This window comes from Zeus faber, assembly GCF_960531495.2.
Source record: "Zeus faber genome assembly, chromosome: 19".
NCBI classification, from domain to species: domain Eukaryota; kingdom Metazoa; phylum Chordata; class Actinopteri; order Zeiformes; family Zeidae; genus Zeus; species Zeus faber.
Window position 1 is genome coordinate 16,101,533 of NC_137206.1, and position 15,021 is coordinate 16,116,553.

The following is a 15,021-nucleotide window of genomic DNA, read 5'->3' on the forward strand; positions in this document are numbered from 1 at the left end:
GCTCTGCACGCTGCAGGATCACGCTGCAATGAGCGAGACCCAAAGTGACGCCAAAAGAAAGGCTCCATCCATCCGTCCGTCCGTCCGTCCGTCCATACGGCATGCAGAGGGAATGCAGAATCCCCTACCCCCCCCCCCCCCCCCAAAAAAAAAATCAACCAACAGAGAAAAGAAGTTCAGATTAAACAGATACTGCTTGGAAATTGCGAAAGCAATCTTGAATCTTAATGCACATAATTAAAAATGCATTTAAACAATTTGCTGCGGGTAATACCATGGACTGTTATTAGAGCTTCTCAGGCAATTTGGCACCTCATGCATATTATCTCGTTTCAATGTTGGTTTAAAGTGGTAATCCGTTTGATTATGTTGTTTAAAAAATGCCATATATGATATCTATCCCATACATCTCTATCTATCTATCTATCTATCTATCTATCTATCTATCTATCTATCTATCTATCTATATATATATATCTATATCTATATCTATATATATATATATATGTATATAGGTGATATTTAATAAGAATCAGCCATTCACTCTATATGCTGTTTGCATTGTTGGTGGCGGGGTCCGCCTACCCACGAGTCCGCTCAACAAGTGAAAAGCATTTTGATAATTAGATTCATCTGAATGAATTTGATTAACCAGCGTTGCCAGTTGTGGTCAGCAAACTGTCAATATGGAAGACCATTCACAAAAAAATGAACAGCACCCTCGGATGAAAAAAATACATCCTCCGCCTCAAGTGAGGAACAGAAAAAACGAAATAAATCTTTCAGTCAGAAGAAGGCGTACTGGAAAATGGGATTGTACTGTCACACACTCTTCCCGTGAATAGGACCGCATTGTATATTCTGTGTGTTTTATTTATTTATTTATTTGTTTTGGAGGGGTTTTTTATGGCGGCAAATTCCATTTTATTTTATTATTATTACATTTGTAACCTTTTTTTTTCTCAGACTGGTTTTTTTGGGAATGAAAATGATCTGTAGACATGCGCCAATAATCTCCATGTCAAATTCCAAGCACAAGTAAATGCAATCAGCGAAATAAAGTCATTCTGATGTTATGGATTTTCAGGCAGTTGCTCTCTCTCTCTCTCTCCCCTCTCTCTCTCTCCCTCTCTCTATCTCTCTCTCCCCTCTCTCTCTGCCTCTCTCTCTCTCTCTCACTCCCTCTCAACCCCCCTTTCTTTCTCTCTCTGTTTTCTTTCAGGGAGATATGAATAGAGGTTACAAAGGCAGGGGGCAGGTGTACATTTATTAAATCGATAATAAGAGGCGGCCATTATTCCTCTCGAAACGTGCACGCTGTAATGGTGTGAGGTCACATCCTTGTCCGGTCGGTGGGCGTGTGGTCACTGTCGCCCCTGATGACGGAGCTGCTCGCGGCACTCCCAGGGACACGTCGCCCAATCAGTTTCTGGAAATTGTCTTGGCACCCGGCGTAAAAAATATCCATCTTCAGACGCCTGCTCTGCAGAGGCCGTCGTCTCCGCGTCGGACTCGCCCCCCTTTGTGTGCATGCTAATGTCACTTGTTAGCATTCGCCGGCGGATCCGCATTTGCATGAAAAATACTCGACGCCGAAACATCCTAATACCGAGCACTCCTGCGGAAATGTCCTGCGCAGGTTATTATTTTGCAAGACAGAATAAATAAGACTCGATCCACTTTATCTACACGCTGACTCTCTCTGCCTCTCTCTCTCTCTCCCTCGCTCTCCATCTCTCTCACTATCTCTCTCTCTCTCTCTCTCTTACCCTCCTCCCCCCTCCCCCCCCCCCTCTCTCTCTCTCTGACAAACCCTTTCATCAGCACAAACCCCAATTCTGCTAATTGGAATAGTCTCTAATATCCTTCCCTTAATGGCATCCTGTTCCACAGAATGGAATGACACCCACTCCACTTTGCTATAGTAACTACAATAAACAGTATAATGGAGTGATCGCCCTGTTACGGTATCACTGGCCATAGTGGGGTGAAACAACGCTCTACTTTACAGTAGGTATCAGCCTAACAAGTGATGGCTTTCGTGGCATTGGTGGGGAATTGGATATTTCTGACTTTAATTCACCCACCGGGGCTTCCATGAATCTCCAATTTGGAGCTATTCTACAGGCTCAGCAATTTAACCCACACCCACACCCACACCCACACACACACACACACACACACACACACACACAGTCAAATGGTTTTCTTTGCGTTTTCCAAATCCTGACGAACACGACGACCAAGCCATCGCCCAAAACATTTCCAATGGCAATTTCCCCACATGTGTAAAGCTGATCAGCAATTTCACAGGGCGGGATTAGTATGTAAATAATATGCTTAACAAAATGTGACGCGTCGCCCCGGAGCGTGTTATTGATTAGCAGTGGCGCCATGTCATCTACCGACTTTGTAACCAAGACTCGGTGCGTTTCTGATGGGCAAAACTCAGAGATAAAGCTGCAGAGCTATATGGGAATTATTCAAATGAGGCTTATCTGGTCCACTATGCAACAGTAGCCCTGGTGAATTGAACAGCAGCCTCCAGCTTAGCACTCCAGCATCTATAAACTGTGCCTCTTCCACTGAATAGCGCGGCGGCACGGCCAACATCCGCCAGAAATAATTCATTCGGCGGCTCCTTTTAAAGTCTGCCATTTTTAATTAAGGAAGTTTATCGTTTCGCCGGAGATAATCATTTTGCTGCGTTGGACCCACCTCAATTTGTAATCAGTTTCGGGGAAATAGGGCATCTGGAGGGTAATCCATATCTCACGCATTGCATGTACTTTATCAATGTATTGCTTTTTGTCAAAACGTATATCGGTTATAATATCGGTTGATTCATTGGCTGCAGTTGTATTTGTCGTCACGTCGCGATTGATCCCTGTCGGTGTGATTTGTTTCGGGCTTGACGAGCGGCGTCATTCTTGCCCCCCCCCCGCCTAGGGAACCCAAAAGCAGATAAACACGTAGACTAATGCCTCCTGCCAGGGCGGGACTTTAAGGAACATAATTAGCGATGCAATGAACACTATGTCGCCCCAAAAGAACACTATTTATTTGTCATTCAATGCACCTTGTAGTTCATTAAACAGGACCGTCAGACAAAAAAAAACGGGGCTACTCTGACCATGAATAAATATTTGAGCTGCTCTTTCTGCTGCGCTAGCCTCCTGGCTCTCCGGTGATGGAATGCCTTTCCCCCCACAAGGCACCTGGAGCCAGCGGATAGAATTGAATCAGATGGCGATCCATAAAATACCTTTGTGTCCGCCGTCTGTCTGTTAAGAACTTGGCCCTTTGCAGTCAAATAGATTAAAAAATGTTGAAGAGTCCTGTGATCTAAAAGGACGGGATTTCGGATGCTCCAGTTTTTTTTGGGGGGGGGGGGGGATTGGCTTTTTGTCGATCTTACCCGGATTAGGCGAGAAAGGTCCGTTGTCGCGGCAAGTGTCCCTGCTCCGGAAGGAGCCGACGAGCCTCATCTACCTGTGAAATTAGGGAAAGCGCCTCAAAAGCTTGAGTTATTTAAATATGTCGTGCATCTTTATGACGAGTACAAATAAAAACACAGCTGAGATCCAGCCTTGTGATTCGCTTTTTCTTACTTTCTGACCCCCACCTTAACTCGTGGGCCTCCTTCGTCCCGCTCACCGCCGTGTTTGTCTTTGTCGTCCGGGTATGCTGCTGCAAACTTCAGGCGGGGTCCCTGGAAATATTTGTCCGCCGTTCTTTGTAATAACTGAGAGCCATGTATTCATTCAGGCCATCAGGGCTAAGAAGGCAATTTTCTCCTTGGCTCTCTGCATTGATGGTACCTGCAGATAACCTTGTGTTCAGGGGCACGGGTACCATCTGGCTTTGGCATCCTTACATAAAGGGGGGATGGTAGGATAATTAACATTTGGATATATCGTTCAACTAAACCTTCCCCTTTACAGGTGATAAACAGAGGCGTTCAGCTCTCTCAACTGCAATCGCAAAGGTCCGTCATGGCCGATTTACCTATAATGCATATTCCCACTCTGGAGAAAAGTCAGAATCCTCTGGCCACGGCCGGCGCGATGGTGGCGTGCAGCAAAACGGCTTGGTCTTGTGGCCCAGCATCCTCAGCGTGTAGCGTGGGCATTGCACGGGACTTCGGCGGCGGTCCTCCAATGTCCGTCCCTTGGAGACACGTGTCCGCGCTCGGAATGCTGAGGTGACGTACCCGTTTTTTCTCTTTATTCGTTTGCTCTTTAAGACTATGTACACATCCATTGCAAATAATAAAGTGTGGTTACGTTGTGTCTCTAACCTCTGGCGGACCAACCTCTTTCATTTCCTGAACATTTCGAACACATCGGGGTTTGGATCGCGGCCCTCGTCCGAATCAGGTCCTTGATATGAAGATATTGCTCTTATTTTAGTTTTTTCGTTTTGTTAACCTTTTCACAATTTTTAGGCCAGTTCCTCTTTCCAGCATTACGGCTAAGGGCTTGGAGGTTTCTCGCGCTTGGATTCAAATGAGGTCTATAAACTGCGGATGTAAAAGGCCTTTGAGACCGGAGCCATGTGATAAACCTGACCTGGAAAAAAGTCATTGAATGTTCTGGTCATTCTTCATCTTCCCGTGCTAAATATACCATTGGTTGACAGTTTAAAACCTCATGTGGGAACATGCGTATTCACAATCAAAGCCTAGTAAGAAGACTTTTGAAATCCTAAAACGATGGTGGCTTAATCGTTTATCATAGCAGTCAATTCGTTTTTATGAACCCACATATCCACTGCACGCCTGCTCCGCAAAATCCTTTTTTACTTATCGAGGGATCAGATAATGCCAGGGCATAGAAAAACCTTTTGCACTGACAACGCCTTTAACATCACCGACAACGACAGATTGGGGCTTAAACATTTTGGCAATCAACCTTTTTTTTCGCGACACTTTCTCCCCACGCTGTATCCTCACTCCTGCTGACCATGTGCTGAGGTTAAGGGGTAAAATGTGAGTCGCGACATCGTAGGTGTCCCGGCTCCTGGCAAATGTTGCATCCCGCTCAATCTGTTCGTTGTGTACAGTCCCCAGCTCCCGAGGTTAAATCGACTGTGTAATTCACCATTTGACCTCATTAGCCACTTGGTGGGTGGGTGAGGGGAGGCACAATGGAGACTGCCGCGTCACTCTGCGGTGGCCACAACACCCCCAACGGGGGGGTTAGAAACACCAGACTGAGTCCTAAAAACACCACGGGGGACTTATTTTAGCCAAAGGCCAAAGCAAAAGCAGGGAAGCCAGACGCAGAGTTGACTCCGCAACACAGCCCTCCACATGCATTTACACATGGGCAGTGTCCCATGAATCCCAGTGGGAAGCAGGCAGGATGGATGTCAAAATATTACCTTTTGTACCAGTGCTGCAAAATAAAAAACCGAGAGTTGCACAGCATACAGTTTAAAACACCCGTTTACGCTTCCTAAATTTATACAGCGGCAGTGTTAAAACACTGTTTGCCCACACCCTGAGCGCAGGGAGCCCTGGCGCACTGTCACGGTGGGGAGTGGGGGAGTGGGGCTTTCGATGGAAATGCCAGCTGGGCTGTTTGTAGTGCTGAGTGTGTCTTTCAGATGACCTTTACGTTTCGGGGGGACGGCGCCACGGCGGCAGAGATCCTCTCACACTTTAAATACTCAACACCCACTTTACATTTCCAGTCAGCGGTGACTCCGCCGCAGGGTGCGTTTCTCTCAACCCGACCGCACTTCTATTATTTTTGTAAAATGTCAGCGTACTAGCCATGCTCTGGGGGGGGGGCGTCGGTTTTGAAGGGTTAAAACTGGAGGCGGCATCGGGAGATCTCCATCCAGGGACCTTTTGGGAAGTGGGCGAGAGATGAAAGTGAGAAAGTAAATGTCAAACCGGTATCATGACCTGGGATGCCCGATAAATGGGAGACATTAAACAAAAATGGAAAAACATCCGTAAAATAAATATTTTGACCCGTTCACCGATCGTAGCTTGCGGGATTCCAGCGAAGGTGAAAATGAGCCAAAAATGGTTGTTGTTCGTCTTTCGAAGCCACTGATTCAACATATTCATGCTTATCGTTTTCTGGAATGGTGCAGACAGGGTGACAGTAAGTGTGCTTATCTTTGAGGTTTTTTTTGAGCCATTTAATGATTTTCTATCACACTCCCCGTTGCAATACATTGATTTCACAGTCACCACCACATATTTTTGGTAAACAACTGATTTTAGCACCAAAAGCTTAACATGTCAAGCGATTATCCAGATTATCCAAAATACCTAAAACTCACTACATCCACCTTTGCTCTCCATTACTTTCCCCTATTGACCACATCATTGGCTCATACAGTAACTCAGATATCATTTTAAATCTGAATTTTTGTGTTTAGGTCAGCAGTTTTGTTCAGCACAAAGCGAATCAAAGCGACCAAGGAACATGGATAAAATATTATGCGCTGTCGTCGTCAGGAACTCCCAAAATAGAGGGTTACATTTGGACAGTGCTACTGCACGCTTCAGCCGTAAACCAGGCTTAACTCGGTGCTGTTCTTGGGGCTCTTAATGAGACCAGAATCGATCTGGTAAATGTCGCTCTGCGGTGGAACTTCCCTCTAATACAAAAACGACAAGAAATAAAAATGTCAAAATCTGAAAAGAATTTCACGGCAACCGTCAATTTTTTCCCCTCTATCAAACCCTAGTCGGGTATACGTAACATACACGAGATAGTAACGTGGACTCCTCAACACGCGCTGAGCAAACAAAACAAAAAATATATACTGTGCACATGAAAAAAAATGACCTGCTTTGTCCTTCATCGCATCAAAGGAAAACAGAATATTCTCGGTGTGAGACGGCTCAAAACGAAAGCCTTATGTGCGAGCGTGTGTGCCCAAAATGTTGCAATATGGCAGATTAAATAATTCACCCCGACCATCTTGCCATATTGCCACCGCCGCCAAAGCACCATATGCACTTTGCGGGGCTTATCCATTCGTGTTCCTCCCCGTCTTAACGAACCGCTCATTTTCTCCCCGTGTTTGGCGACACGTCCATTCTTTCGGCTTTAATAAGGACCTCCACAACGGCAGACGAGGTGAGGCTGAGAGTAAGAGGTCTCACGAGGCGAAGGGTTCAATGCAGAATCGCTCTTCTTGCCGCAGCGACATGCCGCTCCCCACCCGGGATTTCCTGAAAAAATCTCGGGGCGGGAACGCGAGCTCCGGTCGTCCCGCAGCGCCGGCGAAATTAAAAGCGCAGCGTAGCCTCGTTGGATTCTCCACCGTTTCGTATTATCTCACCGCTGCAGCCGCTACGCATCTCGCCGCCGCCCGGTTAAAGTGTGTCCGAGCGCGGGGGGGAGATAAGAAAAGGAAATAAATGACACAAGAAGCCGTACGAGGGGGAAAGCACAAAAAGGAGGAGAAGAAAAAAAAAGTCAATGAAAGTAGAGAGAAGATTGATGTGGAGGGAAGATGGCCAAGGTGGCCCGCAAAATTAAAACGGCTCTGCTGGAGGCGGGCGGGCGGCGCTATTTGGGTCCGACCGGAGTGAAAATCAGAGAGGTTTGGGAATGCAATTACGCGTCGATGTTGGGATGGAGGGATAGGATCCGCCCTCATGAAACACCGTTACAGTTAATGCCTTTTTTTAATCTATAATTATTCCACCCGGAGTCTCGACGGGGGGAGGTATCATCAAAACCCGGGCCCCTCAAATCAATTAAAACAATCAACAAATTGCAAAGGACAAACAATCAATGAAGAGGAGAAATCTTTTCCAACCGCCCTCTGGAAGAGTCAATGATTTTAATTGTGCTCCGAGACACATAATGCCGGCGTTTTTAATCAATCCCCTCGGCGCTCGCCCGGGCCTCATCACGGAAGCGGCTGGGAGCGCAGAACGCGGTACATACATTTCCAATAACTTATAATTATTACGAGGCTCATCTGAAACGGCGATGAGAAGGATAACCAACTCAGTAGTTATTTTGCAAAACACAAAAGTATTCAAATGCATTATTATATGCGATTGAAAAGGTACGTACGTGCCATTAAATGAGCCTACGACATGCGCCATAACGGGGGTTACCAACTTTTTCTTTCTCAGAGACCTCCGTCGTCAAACAAAGACGTCAAATTATTAACAAAATATTGTCAATTTATTTTGGCTTATTGACTTATTGCCAAAATCAGTTTACTGTCGACGGCTTAGGTTTAATGTCAAATTTATTATTACACCATTTCTATCTTAAGTTCATCTTTCTGGTTGACTGTTTATTTCACAAGTTATTGTATCCGTATATTTAATTTTTATGACATATTGTTTTCGAGGTCTTTTTCATTTTTATGTTTCATTTCTTCTTGGGTTTTATGAGGGTTCCCTTTTTTCATCTGTCTTGCGGAACAGTTAACTGTTCGATTTATTGTCTATTTTCCAATTTTTACATATATTGCCGTTTTCTTTTTCGTATCTTTATTGTATTCTCTTGTTGTGAGCTGTTGAGGCAATGCAGTTTCCCTCTCTATCTATCTATCTATCTATCTATCTATCTAGCTGTCTGTCTGTCTGTCTGTCTGTCTATCTCTCTCTCTATCTGTCTGTCTGTCTGCCTATCTATCTATCTATCTATCTGTCTGTCTGTCTATCTGTCTGTCTATCTTTATATCTATCTGTCTCCCTGTCTGTCTCCCTGTCTGTCTATCTATCTATATCTATCTATCTATCTATCTGTCTATCTATCTGTCTATCTATCTTTATATCTATCTATCTATCTATCTATCTATCTATCTATCTATTTATCTACAGTATCTTTCTATCTCTATCTATCTTTATATCTTCTATCTATTTTTTCATGTATTTATTAGTGGTACCCTTTTTGTTCTATTTTCATGGTAGAGGGAGTAAGGTTTTCAGGGAGTACATTATAACATAATAGTCCACAGTAAAGTCAGATTCGGTTTCTTTTTGAGCCGATGCTCATGTGGATTTTCAAACCACTAACATCAGCCCTTCCAAGGCCTCGCGACCCCCTCTTGTGATATACGGCGACCCCCCTATGTGGGCCCTGCCCGCCATGTGGGAAGACCACTGATTACTTCCCTCAGTTCCCGCAGACACTTCCCTTCGGAATATGTAGTTAGAGGACATCTCAAATTACATCCACTAACACTATTTACTGCCACTCACGCAATATTATTTTTTACGGTCACTTTCAGAGGCGCTCATTTCCCACAATTCATCGCTTGATTGAATTCATAAATCCCAATGCTTGAAAAAAAAAAAAAAAAAACCCAGACGTGCTTCGCGACATTACTGCTGACGAATTTGAGGCCTCTTCCTCTTTGATGTGAAAGTTGAACTGCAAAATAATGTGTAATGGGCTAATCCCGATGAGGCCCGGTGCCGGCGTCTCCTTTCCCCCTCGCGCTGACAGCTGCAATTAGGACAATTAGTTTTTCGGGCGGCAAACACTGATGGACAAGATAGGACGCAGACACGCCGAGGACAGGCGGAGGGGGGAAAGTAACTAGTTACAATTACTCTCATTACATTGTATTTCCGCCTGTAATGGTACTTTATTGCGTAGAACTAAGACTAACTAACTACTTTTCTGTTGATTTATAAAGGTATTTATTCATTTAAAAGGTACAAAGAAATACAATGAACATTATGGACTATTTCTTTTTTGAGGTCTTTGAGCCATAGAGATGCTTTATTCTATGTGCTAATAAGGAATGCAGAGGCAAGACTGTCCTTTGGTTTTTGTTTTTTTTTCCTCCTAATTATCTGATGACCTGGAAATACTCCAAAAAAAAAAAAACGGCCGTTACGACCCACGGTGTCACCACCAAGTTTAAAGCCTCGGCGAGGTGTTTGAAAACAGCTCTCCACTGACCTCGTACGGAAACGTGTGCGTGTCATGTTTGTTGGTGACATGTGGCGCGTAGTTCAAGTATCTGTGACATATTATATTTTGGAGAGTTTGGAGTTGGGAAGACAGATGCGACGGACGACCTTCAATTTTATCGGATCGAGCCTGGAACAAGACGTACCGTCATTCACTCGAATTAATGCACCCTCCCAGTCATTGTTGTCTATAACTTATTCAAGTTCCTCTTCCCCACCTCTTTTTGACTTTATCAGGAGAAGCCTCCGTCGGAGGGGAGGTTAAGGTGCACATTTTTGAGATGAGGCCCCTCTGATTTGCGGGAATGTCCAAAATCGAGTTAGGAGGAATATTGGGGAAGGAGGCTTTATTTAGTTTTCACAAAGTTACCGACCCGGAAGTATCGGAATAGATGAGATTTTTGGAGGCAAATTTTTTTCACACAGTTCACTGAAGCTACAGAAGACGTTGTCAATTCAAAGGTCCCCTTCAGCCCCGACAAGGCCCAACCTCTGCCGGAGAGAAAGGGCCACATTAGGAGGGAGGAAGAGACGGTTACTGGGAACGGGACTGTGGTCAGGCAATCTCTGGAGCCCAAAGTCAACTCTAAATTGAAACCAAATCCTTGAAGTGGAAACGACAATTGGGATAGATGAAAATTGGGTTGGCCGAATGGGCGGTTTGGATGAAAGCAAAGCCAAAAGTGAAGAAGAAGAAGAAGAAGAAGAAGAAGAAGAAGAAGAAGAAGAAGAAGAAGAAGAAGAAGAAGGACGGGATTTGGCCTCAAATTCGCGCCAACTTAATGTCGACCCCACGATCCAGAGAGTCATTTTGTGTGCATCGGCTGCCCGATTATAGTTTCTTAGGTGGGGAAGCGCCTGTACCACCTTCAGAGCTACAAAGTATGCCTTTGTAAAAACTCTCTCCTGATCCTGGGGGTCCTGCCTTTCCATAGAATAGAGGAAATTTGTTTGTTTATCGTACAAAAAAAGGACTTGGGGAAAAGGACTGGCAGACAAGATACAAAGGAAAAGATACAAAGTGCGTGGCAGCACATTCATTTTAATGCAATTTTTACGCAACAGTTAGGTATTTGCCTCAATTAAGGGTGTTTTCCTAAAGATCTGATCATTTTCGACAGACATTCACACCTAAACACGGTGAATTGCTTCTAGAGATCTTAAAGGGGAAGTACTTATGGGGGTCCTGAAGGTCTGGATTGTTTACACGAAAGCATTGACTCTTTGAACAGTTGAATTTGTCGGTTCAGCAATTAGATCGTCGGCGGGGTGGTGGATCTCGAGTCGGAAATAAACAATCGCAAATCCGAACCAAGTCTGAGAATTCCTTGACTAAAACTGGCAGATTTAAGCACGATAGATAAAGGTCCGATCGCCGCGGGCTGAAAGGGCGCCCCCGGGGAGTCCCTCTACCAAGTGTGAAATGTTGGGATATCACCCCGTTAGTATTTACGGAAGAAAGCTTTAGGCGAAGAATATAAAAGTGTTACCCAGGATATAAATTTGGAACTAATGCAAAACCTCTGGAGGACCTCAAATAAATAACCCCACTCCACCCTATCGAACGCTTTCTCCGCATCCAGGGAGAACACCACTGCTGGCCTCTCAGTGGATGCTCGATAGAAGGAGTATTAGAGAAGGAGTGTCGGTTTCTTCGTAAACCGGGTTGGGGACTGGTGATATGATTGGAGGCAAAGGCCTAATGCTTTGGCTGGAATTTAATAGTCCGCGTTTATAAGCGAGGTGGCGCGATAAAAACTGCGATCGGGATTTTCTTTACCGGGTTTTAATAGTAAGGTTATTGAAGGCCCGGCGAGAGTTTGGGACAAGGCTCCAGAGAGTCACTGAACATTTGAAAAAAAGGGGGTTCATTTATCAGTAATTTTTTAAATAAAACTTGGATAGCTATCCCGCTAAGGGGCCTTGCCACTTGGCATTAGTTTAAGCAGTTAATTTATTTGTTTAATCTGCAATTTCAGTGTGTTTTAAAGGTTGATCCATCTCACATATATGAACAGGAGCTATGGAGTGGAATTCCAGGTCAAGAAACCTTGCCATGTCTGCATCATCGGCATGGGGGTTGTGAGGTATATTACTCAGAGTAGATTGTTTGAAAGGTTTCATTACATATAACACATAACAGATGGGATTACAGTGCGTTCACCCGAGGGGGGTCCTCCTTCGTTTCATTTGCTTGGATGCCGATTGGCTCTAGATGTGCTGTGACAAAAGACTCCTCACTGTGCTCATGAAGAAATATGCAGTCTTGTTTTTTTTCTTTTGGATTTGTTTTGCCTTGCAGGATAAGATATGATCCCTCCTCGGACTACCACCTTTAATGTCTCCCAAAGTAGAGATGGCGACATGAGGTCAGAGTTATTAATTTTAAGGAGATCAATCACTTTGGAAAGGACACAATCAATCATCACTTACTGTAACACTGACTCTTCCAAAAAACATCACTGTCCTATAAGAGTCTGAACTAGAGGTCAAGCCACAATGGAGCGTGATCAGATATCATCACTACAGTTGAGTGTTCCGCGCCATTGACAGCGGAGAGAAAATAGTTATCAATAAAGAAGTAATCGATTCTCGAAAATGCTTTGTGGACCCGAGAGCATTTGGAAAACACATTTTTATTCGGGTAAAGAAAGCGCCAATGGGTTCATACTTCTTCTTCGGTTCATAAATGAGGAAATTGCTTTGGGCATTTTAGAAGGGGAACGCCGTTTTGGACACGACTTGTCTGACAATGGGTCCATTGGACAGTTAAGGTCACCACCCAAAGTCAAATGGTGGGAGTTTAAGATCAGGTAAAAAAATATGAGATCACCTTTCCAGTGAACGCTTCATCCACCCAGTTGGGTGCACAGGGATCGATGAGAACAACAGCGACATTATTGAGGGAACCTGAAACTACTACAAAACGTCCTTGAGGGTCAGCTACAACATGAATTGGGCTAATCTGTATTTTTTCAAATGTATTAAAATAGCCGTACCCCTTGCTTTGCTACTAAAATTGGAGTGAAAGGTTTGGCCGACCCATGACACCTTTAACCTCTGGCAATCCTTGGTGGTCGGATGAGTCTCTTGTAAGAAGGCGACTTCAATTTTGAGATGATTTAAGTGGGAAAATATTCAACCTCCCTCGACTGGGCCATTGATCCCTTTAACATTCCGAGAGACGAATCTCAGACATGCTCCTCCATTTTTTTTTTTTTGTCGCACCCAACACCCAAATTCCCCAAAAGGAAAACTCTCAGAACAGAGAGCAAAGGAGCACACCGAGACATTCCTAAGCGTGTTCCAAGAACTACAACTAGCAGCAGGACCCCGCAAAGCGTGTGACACACACCTGTAACCCCTCTAATTCCTGAGCAGACAGGGCTCCCGCATCTGCAAAACACGTCTGTAACGCGAAGTAACCCTGTGCAATTTAAGAGAGGGAATGAGCAGAGGGCAAGGGCTCGCCCGCAGCAACACCTGGATCACAAAAGAAGCAGTGTAGCCCATGACAGCCCTGCCTAGACCACATATTAGAATAGTAACTTGAAAGAAAAGGAAATTGCTGGCCGTCCAATATATCCGTATATCCCTCACATTGGTTCCACACCAGGTTATTTAGTTGCATGCAAACTCGGAGAGACGTTGAGTACCATTGTTTTTCAGGAGCACCTTTGCCAGAACTGCCCGTTCATCAATGTCCGTTGGCTTTTGTCCAGGTGAAGCTGGTGTCGCTTTAACAAGCTCAGCGCCCACTAGCCGGTGGGAGCGACGCGCTGGTCACCGTCCTGGGCTTTTTCGCAGGGGGTCAAAGTAGTAGTTGTCATTTCGGAACGGAACCCAGAGACGGGCAGGATGCAAAGGGCGGAATTTTTCCTCCTTTCAGGGTAAAGAGAGTTTTTTAACGACACCGAACCCAGCTCACTTTGTGGCCGGGCACGCGCTCAACCCGGAGCCGCGGTGATCCAGTTTGTGTTGCCTGGCCCATCTTAAAATGCTGTCTTTCACCCGGAAACGGAGGAATTTGGCGGTAAAAAAAAAGCTTGGTTCCGCCACGCCGGAATTTTTCCGGTCTCGGGGGCCGAGAGAGTGGTGGTCTCGATCTCCATCTCCGGCGGGTTGTTGAAAAGCCCCGGACCCGTCACCGCCATCGGCAAATCGGACACAAACGCTGTCGGATCATGACCCTTCTCGCTTCCTTCGGATATGTTAATTATCCTCTATTAATCAGATCACCCGGGCCTGTTTTTGAGGTCATTCAGCCGTTCCAGGAGCACCCTGGTTGGTGATTGTAGAGACTTAACAACGGCTTCCATGTTGGTGAGTTTTTCGAAGTTTCCGCCCACCAAAACCTCCGTTTCAGTGAGACGGTTGTTAAGTGTTGTCACTTGTTGTCCCGGTGAGTCAGCCGACGGCTTCAGGGATCCCGTGGATTGTTGTATCAGAATAGCCATGTCGGCTTTGAAGCTATCGCGGTGTTCACTGAGTGGAGCCTCCGGGCCAGCGTCGCTCCCGCTGAAAGTGGGTGATAGCCCGCTGCCAGCCGAGGCGGCGGCCATGGTGGCCAGCTCAGCCCAAATGCTCGAAGCTCGAGTCGCTGCCGTCGGTTGTTTCTGCTCTGAGTTGCTCATGACGCCGCAGTGCTCTTTTATACACGTATTAAATCAAAGCAAGGCATTGCTATGGCTATGCTTGTACGGGGGCTGCAGTTTGACGGAAATCAAATAAAAATGTCTTATTAATGCATTGTGTTCATCTGCATTGTTGAAAAATGGGTCATATCCAATGCCAATTCAAAGTGATTGTGTTGCCCAAATAAATAGGGTGAAAAAAGTATTTCAATAAAAATGATAAGTGAGTAGACACACGCACACACGCACACGCACACGCACACAGGCCAAAAGGGATACATAGAAACACATCACAAAGGCCTACATGCATGCACACAGATTCAAAGAAAAAAGGGGGCAAACCTGAGAATTCACAGCATGTGTCCACTTTTCGATTTATCAGCGCTGCTATTTTATGCTTCTTTTTTTGGGACAAAGTTTTTAGGACTCCAAAAAGTGTCGCCGTAGCTTTATCATTATTTTTTATTT